This window comes from Dipodomys spectabilis, unplaced genomic scaffold (assembly GCF_019054845.1).
Source record: "Dipodomys spectabilis isolate Male_0828 unplaced genomic scaffold, ASM1905484v1 ptg000084l, whole genome shotgun sequence".
Taxonomy (NCBI): domain Eukaryota; kingdom Metazoa; phylum Chordata; class Mammalia; order Rodentia; family Heteromyidae; genus Dipodomys; species Dipodomys spectabilis.
The window spans coordinates 282,428-292,927 of NW_024870761.1; the positions used below are offsets into that span (position 1 = coordinate 282,428).

Consider the following 10,500-nt stretch of genomic DNA (forward strand, 5'->3'; position numbering starts at 1 on the left):
CAGAGTTCAGGCCCACGACAGGACCCAATAAAACAAAAAAAAGAAACTGAAGATGTAAATAACTGCATTGACCACCTTGCCCTAACAGACATCTACAGAATATACATTCAGTATCAGTATGTACATTCTTTGCAGCAGGTCATGGAAGATTCTCCAAAATAGAACCCATCCTATGTCACACAGAATTTCTGTCCAAATTGAAAGAATAATTAATTGAATTCCCATAGCTTGTCAGACCACAGCAGAATAAACACAATTAAACAACTAAAACAAAAAAAAATTGTCAAACCTATGAAAACTGAAAAACACATTGCTGAATGACCAGTGGGGCACTGAAGAGATTAGAATGGAAATCTGAAAGTTTCTGGAATTTAAGAAAAATGAAGACACAAAATACCAGCTCCTCTGGGACATATTAAATGCAGTACTTACAGGAAAATTTATAGCTTTGAATGCCTACATCAAATAATTGGGGAAATCTCAAATCAGTATTTTTATTATGTACCCAAAGCTCCTTGAAGAGAGGAACAAGTCTAAACCTAAGTAGGCTGAAACAAATAAAAAAGTTAAATCAGAAATAACTAAATAAGACAAAATAAAACATAGGAAGATCAACCAAACAGAGTTGGTTCTTTCAATAAATTAACAGACTTGACAGACCCTTACCAAATCTGACTAAAAAGAGACTTTATATAGATTGGGAGGTCTTTAGTTGCTCTACAACATACAACGGCCTCATACCTCAAATATTCTTAGAGACCCAAAATTAAACCCCCCCCCAAAAAAAATCCTCATAGAAACAACAACCCTCGTAATATAAGTGAGCTTAAGATTTAAGGAGAGACCTCTCTGAAGAAGAAATATGAATGGCCAATAGACACATGAAGAACTATGCAACATTTCTGGCCGTAAAAGAAATGCAAATCAAAGCAAAATTGAGATTCCACCTAACCCCAGTTAGAATGACCATAATGAAGAAAACTAATAATAACAGATGCTGGGCTGGTGGGGATGTGGCCAAAAAGGAACATTACTACACTATTGGTGGAAATGTAAACTTGTTCAAATACTCTGTAAAGAAGTATAGAGGTTCCTCGCTGGAGCTCCCCTATGATCCAGAAATGATGGATCAAGGAAATGTTGTACATATTCACAACAAAATTCTATGCTTCCATCAGAATGATTGACATTGTCCCATTTGTAAGAAATGGAATCATTTGGAAACATAATAATTCAAACAAGCCAGACCCAAAGAATCAGAGGCTACATGTTTTCACTCATTTGGAAAAACTAGGATATGTCTAGGATATTCACAGTAGCTCAATAGCAATATGCATATCACCATAAAATGATGATGCTTATCAAAATGAGCTCCAAGAAATGGATACAAGATGATTATATAGTGAACTGTTCTTAGTTATTTCTATTTAGTTTTCCCCTTTGGTTTATTCCCAGTAATCACTGTTTTTGATTTCTGTACCCTTTGTCTTACACATAAGTCAATCTGATTTGGGGAAAGGAAGGGAAATCACAGAAATGGTGAGACAAAGATTAACCAAAGCAACAGTGATATTCACTAGACACTATGTTAGAAATAAACTTTACAACTTTGTGGGAGTGGGATGTCAGGGTTGGGGGAAGCAGAAAAAAATGAGGAAGGGGTAACACTGTTAAAAATGTACTCATTTGGGCTGGGAAGGTGGCTCAGTGGAAGAGCGCTTGCCTTACATGCATGAGGCCCTGGGTTCGATTCCTCAGCACCACATAAGCAAAAAGAAAAAAGCTGGAAGTGGTGCTGTGGCTCAAGTGGTAGAGCACTAGCCTTGAGCTGAAGAGCTGAGGGACAGCGCCCAGGCCGAGTTCAGTTCCCACGAACAGACCAAAAAAAAAAAAAAAAAGGTACTCATTACTTATGTAACTGTAACCCACCTCTCTGTATATCACCTTCATAATAAAAAACAAAAACAAAACAAAACAATTAGCGAACTCATCCAAATACAGAAAATTAAAGACAAAAATGAGACAACACAACAGATATAAGCAAAATTGAGAATATTATAAGAGAATACTTTGAAAATCTTTTGCCAATCACCTGAAAAATCCTGGGGAAATTGATGCTTTCCTATACTGGATCTGAAACAAGAAGTAAAACATAAAAAGAAATGAAAATGAAATGTCAATAAACCACTTCCCATTCCAGAAAAATCTACGACTCAATGAATTTACCATGAAATTAAAACCTGCAAAGAACTTACAATACACAGTTATAACTCTTGAATGGAATAGAAAGGGAAATGGAATTATCAAACACATTCTATGAAGCTAGAATTAGACTCTTCTCCAAATCACATAGGGACTCACCAAAGAAAGAGAACTATGAACCCAACTCTTTGATAAGCGATGATGCAGTGGACTTTCTAGCAAGAGCAATAAGCAAGAGAAAAACATAAAGGGGATCCAAATAGGGAAGATGTAAAACTATCCCTTTTTACAGATGTAATGATCCTGTATTTAAAGGACCCTATAGCTTCCTCCTTCAAGTTACTAAAGGTGATGCTAACCTTCAGCAATGTAGCAGGGTATAAAAACCACAAGAATTAGTAGTTTTTCTGTGTTACCAACAATGGGAAGATCCATGCTGAAATCCAAAAAACAACCTCATATGTATTAGCCTTAAAACCAAATCAAATCTAAACCAAACAAAACAACAACAGCAAAACTAGGAATTAATTAATTTAAATAAAATGTGAAGGACCTCTACTGTGAAAACTTCAAAACTCTAAAAAGGGAAATTAAGGAGACTCAAGGAAATGGAAAATTTTTTAATGCTCCTGGTTGGAAGAATTTACATGGTGAAACTGCAATGCGGTCCCCCAAAAATTGACAATGCAATACTCATCAAAATCCCAACTATATTCTTCAATACAGTAGAGAAAGTAATCCAAATTTAATATGGAATTACTAAATTATAGGTGAAACAGAAGGCTTAGAAATGAATTCATGGGCCTATCACACACACACACACACACACACACACACACAGTGGAATTCTACTCACCCATCAGAAATGATGACTTTTCACCAGTCTTAAGGAAAATGAAAGGCTTGGTAAAATTATACTAAGAGCAAAGAGAACAGAATGCAGACTCGGAGCAATATAGGTTTCATGGATTCATTCATTTTTGTTAGCTAGAAGGTGCCCACAAATCTACAAGTAAACAAGACTGATTCTACCTCCTCCCAGTAAGAATGGCCATTATCAAGAAAACTAACAATAGCAAATGCTGACATGGATGTAGCCAATTGGGAACTCTATTACACTGTTGGTGGGAAATTAAACTTGTTCATCCACCGTGGAATGCAGTACAGAGTTTCCTGAAAAGACTAAATATAGATCTCCATGAAGACCCAGTAATTCCCCTCATCAGCAGTAATTCAATAAATAACAAGCAAGCTCACATGAAAGCTATCAGCATAACCATGTTCAGGGCCCAGGCCCAGTGTTCAAGGACTGGAAAAAAAGTTATCACTTCTGGTATTTGTTTTTAAAAATATGAACTTTTGACATAAGAAACCAGATCATTCTATTTGCAGTAGCTAGGATAGGACTTAAATGTTGTGGGTGATAAAATGGCTTCTTTGTTGAATGTTAGGAAAAGATGTAGGCAGTCCAAGAAAAGGGATATTTTTTTTGTTGTTGGTTGAGGGGCTTGAAGTCTGGGCGTGGACACTGTCCCTGAGCTCTTCAACTCAAGGTGAGTTCTCTACCTCTTGAGCCACAGGGCAACTTCTGGTTTTCCTGTGGTTAAATGGAGATAAGAGTCTCTGGGACTTTCCTGTCTAGGGCCTTTGAACTGCAGTCCTTAGATCTCAGCTTCCTGAGTAGCTAGGATTACAGTTGTGAGCCACTGACACTAGGCTAAAAATGGGGGGATTTTAGAAAAGAAAGTCCACCTCTTTACCTGTGTCTAAACCTCAGATATCACTATTAGAACACTTCATCCTCAACTCATTTCACCAGACATTTGTAAATTTTCTCTTTCCCTTTATGTAGGAATACTGCAGTCAATATCAACTCAGCTGTGGGACTGGATCAATTGTATGTTAATTGCTAGCACCTAAATCAAGAACTGTTACATCAAAACAAATGAACCCCTCACTTGGAATAATTGTATTCTTTTTATTACAAATCTGTGCTTTATCAATTCCTAAGGTGATATTGGACATCCTAACAGGGTGATGATATTTTCTTTCTCTTCAGCAATTGTCCTTCTCCCACATGTGTTCAAATATTTAAGATTTCAAAGATTTCCATTGATAATTCATTAAGCTGACCTCTAAGATAATGTGCGATTCTTGAATTTGGTCTGCTGTCTTGTTCTTACATGCACAGGCTTTTTATTATTTATTTGTTCTACAAGGAATTCTACTTTCCAATCTTCGTGTGATCAATTTTAGTCCCTTTCATCAGTCTTTCTGACTCTCTCTCAGGAGTCTCATTTGAGTCTGTCTCATAAAAATATATATTAGTTATCAGCTAAATGACTCTCAATTTCTGTTTCTGGCCTGACTTCATGTAGGCTGTGATAGCAGCCCTGACTGGCTGTGCTTACTGCAGTGTGTTTTGTTTGTTTTGTTTCTGGTTTTGTTTTGTTTTGTTTTAGAGGTCTAGGATTACTATTCAAGGTAGTAGGTTTTCTGGGCCCCTGTGATCCCCTGGCCTAGAGTCAATGGGGTTAAAATGATTGATGATTGTAGAATACACTTTGAATTATTACATTAAGTCACAGAATTAAAAAAGTAATAATATATTATTTGTTTAAATTCTGCTTCTCAATTTTACAATTCATGATATATATTAGTAAAATTAGATTCACTTTCTTCTTTTCTATAGCTGCTAAAAGTAAAATTATATATTAAACATTCAACATTAAGAAATCAATAATAAGTAACCTATTATTAAAATGATATAATACTAAACTGTGATTTGAATTATAGTTCTAACAAATTGTGATGTAAACAACAATTAATAGAATTATGGGTAATATTTTTTAAACTTACCAGCTTTTTATTTGTTTCCTAATTGTCTCATTTGTAATTTTTGGTCCAAGCCATCTCTTCATCCTTATTGTTTAGTTTTCTATTTTATCTCTAATGGTTTGTATTTTGTTTTCCCTTTTTAGTGACTGACATGAGGCTGAAAATCTGTATGCTAGTTAATTACTTCCTATGTTAAAGTAAAATTATTGTTCTCCACAGCTGTTCTACTCTTTGTATAGTATTTTCCCCAGTCCCATATCCTGTATTGCTGCTCTCATGTATTTTATTGTATTTTTATTGTGAAAATACCATACAGAGGGGTTACAATTATATGGGCAAAATAATGAATACATTTCTTATTAAGCATTGTTGTCTCCTCCTTTGTTTCCCCTTCCCATAGCTTCTTTACTTTACTTTTTATTTAAATTTTACTGTCAAGGTAATGTACAGAGGGGTTATACTTACATAAGTAAGGTAATGAATTCATTTCTTTTCTAATTTGTTATCCCTTCCCCCATTTTTCTCCCTCTTCCCTCCCAACAGCCCCTCCAGATTATTTCCAACATATTTTCTTCTGTGTATCACTGTTGCATAGGTTCCCCCTTTGTCCTTTGCCTCACCATTTTTTCCCTTTCCCTTCCCTAGTTCAGATTAACATATTTACAATAACCAGGGTATCAAAATCAAATACTCTGACTACAGGGGATACACCATAGTTGGGGAAAACACAAAAGGTTAAAAAGAAATCACACAATACATTAAGAACAAAAACAACAAAGAACATGTCTTGGAGTTCATTTCACTTAGAATCACCTTATACGATCATATGTACATAACTATAGGGCTATTCTGCTCATTTACTAAGATTATCCTTGATGTACACAATAATGCTCCCCTATTACTCAGTAATCCCACTGCGGGGCACTTAACCAGGTGGCCACAAGAGAGGCCACACTAAAGCTACCAGCAAAATTATGTTTATCACAGTATTATTTACCATAGCTAAGATATGGAATCCATCCAGATGCCCCTCAGTAGATGAATGGATCAAGAAAATGAGACACACACACACACACACACACACACACACACACACACACACACACACGCTAACATGGAATACTATGCTTTCATCAGAAAGAACGATACCACCTCATTTGTAAGGAAATGGAAGTTCTTGGAAAAAATTATATTAAGTGAAGTAAGCCAGACTTAAAGAAACATAGGTCCCACGGTTTCCCTTATTTGTAATAATTAGTTTACACCAAGGATAATCTCATATCCTATGTTGAGCATACAACATTATTGCTATATTGTTTGTTATTATTTCTGCAAACAGGCAGGTATATTTAAAGAATTATGCTCATCTTATCCATTACTGGAGGAAGAGCATCCAAAAGAGCAACCCCTACTAGGAAGAACAACTCCTACTTATTTAGCTTCATTCCTATGTAAGTCCAGTGTTGTCCCCTGTATCCTCATGCTGTACATTACAACTCTATACCGGTTCATCCTGTATATCTACTATCTTCTACATTGTGACCTAAATGCCCCAGCAATTCCACTTTGCTTTACTTTTCAAAAAATTTCACTCTTAATGTTTGAGGTTGGTGTGTGTGTGTGTGTGTGTGTGTGTGTGTGTGTGTGTGTGTGTGTGTGTGTGTGTTTACAAAAATCAGAAGACAACATTTTTCCTCATTTACAATACATCTTTCAGGTCATTATAAGTTGTGGCTAATGGGAGAAGTCTCTTGCTATTTTAAGGATGAAACAGAAAAATATATTTGTGCATGCACCACAGTTGTTTATTAGTCTGTAGTTGAACACTGAATTTCGATTTATATCTTGGCTGTTGTTGTGAATAATGTGAATAACAATGAACTACAGATATATTTATGAGTTACCCAGAGAGAAATAATCACATGATTGGTGGGTCAGGTGATATTTCAACTTTGGATTTCTTTAGAAAACTGCATACTACTTTCTACAAGGAGAGTATTAACCTGTATTTTGACCAAGAGTGTAGAAAATTTCCTTTTCTCCACACTCTCACCAGCCAACCTTATTACCTTTTGAGTTTTTTTAAAGGGCATGTTTTTACTGTGTGCAATACCCAAGATGACCTCAGACCCAAATCTTTTTACTCCAACCTCCTAAAAGCTTCGAATTACAAGTCTTTACCACCACACCTGGTTCCTTTGATTTTTTTGATAAGAGTTATAATAGTTATGAAGTAGTATCATAGTAATTTTGAATTGCATTTCTCTAATGACTTTTGTTTACAAAACATTAAGCCAGCATAGAAGTTGTATTAAACACAACTTTGTAAACCCACTGGCGATTTTCAGAGCTTTTTGGTAAACATATCTATTCAGAAATTTTGAAAATTTTTAATCAAGTTTCTTGTTAATCTCATCTTTAATCTCTCAGTACAAAATCAATAATTTCAAGGTAGTAGAAAGGAAAAAATAAAGCAACTCCTAACATTTTTCAGTTTTCAATAACATGATATTGCTTAAATCATTTTCTGTTAATGCTTGAGACTATATAACTCAATTTAGTTAGACCTTATACAAGGCTATGTATTTTATTTTACGTTGATTTTTCTTTCCAAAGCTTGTGTGACTAATTTCCCTTGGTTTCTTTCTGTCTCATGTAGTTCAGATTTCAAACTGAAGAATAAATGGAAGGAACAAACAAAAAAAATACAGTTCCTCTCATCTGATGATGCCTCTACAAGAATGAGGAAAGACCTATGATAGAATATCAAAAAGACAATTCATTCTTCTAGGTCTTCTTTATCTTTGTGATGTAACTTAAATGATGTAACTTAAACGGAAGGAAGCAAACCAAAAACTTAGTTCCTCAAATTTGATGATGCCTCTACATGAATGAGAAAAGACCTATGATAGAATATCAAAAAGACAATTCATTCTTCTAGGTCTGCCTTATCTTTGAGATGTAACTTAAATGATGTAAAACACAATATACTGCTCAGATACTTTTGTTTTATCAGTTTTGTACATTTTCTTTTGGACTTCATCTCAGTCTACAACATTCCTTCATTATTATGTCCCTTATATTTTTACACTAACAAGACTTAAGATAACCAGTTTGATTTACAACATGAGAAGTTATCTACCCGGCTTCCTTGGAAGTAGAGCATGATTAATAGATAACATTGCTCACTACATGTAATGGTTTCTGCAATACTTATGACATTCTATTTAGTATTTAAAAAAAACTTCTGGCCAAACTCAAAGCTCATGCATAGAAGTTTATGTTAAGTATTTTACAAGTTTTATTTCTCTTAATTCTTAAGATAACATTTGCTATAATGCTAATGTTATTACTATTTTAGTGTTGGGAAAAATTGTAATTAAAGGCACTAAGTGCATGGCCCAAAGACACACAGTGAGGAAGGAAATGAGTCAAAGTTTCCAAAAGTCTTTCAGCAATACACAAAAGGTAGGTAAATTCTTTCCATTCTCTTACACTCTCAATTCAATATTCATATTGTCCAAGAAATTATAGCATAGCAAATATTGCCCATGGTGATTGTTTTCTATCACATTTTGTCTTCAACACAGACTGTGTTGGTGACATTGGGTTATCATGCACAGAGCTGAGCTTCTAAATTGAGGTCCAAAGAGAGACAAATTTCTTCTGTCCCACAGTTCCAGTTTCCTTTTTTAAAAAGTACCAAAACTTTTAAATATCATCACTTACTATCTTTTAAGAATCCAAAAATGAAATAAATTCACATTTAATCAATCCAAAATGTTTTAAAAGTAGGAGATAATTAAACAGGCCCCCATGAAGTAAATTTTCTTCTACTTTTAAAATTATGCTGAAAGCCTTGTATTGGCTAGTCACACCTGTAATCCTATCTACTCGGGATAGCTACTCAGGAGCCTGGGATCTGTGGATAACCATTGGAAGTCAATAAGGGCCAAAAAAAAAAAATTCATGAAATTATTTTTCAAAATTTTTAATGAACTAGCAAAGACCCAGGGAAAAAAATGTAGCTCATATAGTACCTCACCAACCTAGAGAAGAAAGGTCTAGCAAGACCTTTAAGCCCTGATTTCAAACTCTGAGCATGCCAACACACACGCATGCACATGCGTTCACGCGCACACATTTTTTCCCTTCCCCTCCCCAAATTAGAGAAGCGTAAATACAAGAGGCAGATGCACCAACTTCAAATACAGAGAAAACAAGGGTTATAGCGTGGGGGGAGGAACATACAAAGAAACAAAAATTCACATCGCACATTATAAGTACGTTAGAAACAATAGCAAGAAACAAAAAACTACTTGTTTCCCTATCGTGGGGTTCAATTCCCTTAACATTATCATTTCTGTTCATATGCACATAGCTTTTGACCTTGTCTGCTTAACCCAGACATATATTCGTTATTGAAAATAAGGGAAACCATGGGACCTTTTTCTTTGGACTTGGCTTACTTCATTTAATAAATTTTTTTCCAAGTCTTTCCATTTCCTAACAAATGGGACAATGTCATTCTTTCTGATGGAGGTATAGAATTCCCTTGTGTATATACATCACATTTTCTTGATCCATTCATGTAGTGGGGACAGCTGGTTGGTTCCATATCTTAGCTATTGTAAATAATGCTGCAATAAACATAGTGGTGCTGGTAGTTTTAGTATGGTCTTGTTTGTGATCATTTAGTAAATCCCCAAAAGTGGGACTCCTGGGTCAAAGGGGAGCTTTATGTGGAATCTTTTGAGGAACCTCCATAATGCCTTCCAAAGTGGTTGAACAAGTTTACACTCCCACCAAGAATGTTGTATGGTTCCCTTGTGGCCACATTCCCTCCAGCATCTATTGTTGTAAAAATATGGAATACACCACGAATTTGCATATCGTCCTTGCGCAAGTGCCATGCTACTCTTCTCTGTATTGTTCCAATGTTAGTGTATGTGTGGCTGAATTGAGCACAGAATATTTTTTATATCAAAAGTGCAATTGTGGGGGCTGAGAAGGTGGCTCAGTGGTAGAGCGCTTGCCTTACATGCATGAGGCCCTGGGTTCGATTCCTCAGCACCACATAAGCAAAAAGAAAAAAGCTGCAAGTGGCGCTGTGGCTCAAGTGGTAGAACGCTAGCCTTGAGCTGAAGAGCTGAGGGACAGCGCCCAGGCCTAGAGTTCAGGCCCCACGAATGGACCCCCCCCAAAAAAAGTGCAGTTGGATTTTATTAAACTAGACAATTCAACAAAAAGTAAGTTCAAAAGAATTGTCATGAAATTTTAGAACCATATATTTCTTACATAAGCACAAATTTAAGAATAAAGTCAAGATTGACATGTCAAAAACAAAATAATTCCAGATATTTGTTGCTCAAGAAATGTGTAGGAGGGGGATTCAATTATTCTATACAAGGCACCTGTCATAATGAACACTGCACCAAGTGTTAAGGTTTGTTAAAAGTT

The 10,500-nt window shown here is 35.5% G+C and overlaps 1 non-coding gene across 1 annotated transcript; it reads right to left on the minus strand.

The window, feature by feature from the left end:
* Positions 1-9,901: 9,901 nt before the first annotated feature.
* Positions 9,902-10,008, minus strand: LOC122111025. The gene has a single exon (XR_006147977.1). It is a non-coding gene; the product is annotated as a U6 spliceosomal RNA (small nuclear RNA).
* Between the last annotated feature and the right edge of the window lie 492 nt (positions 10,009-10,500).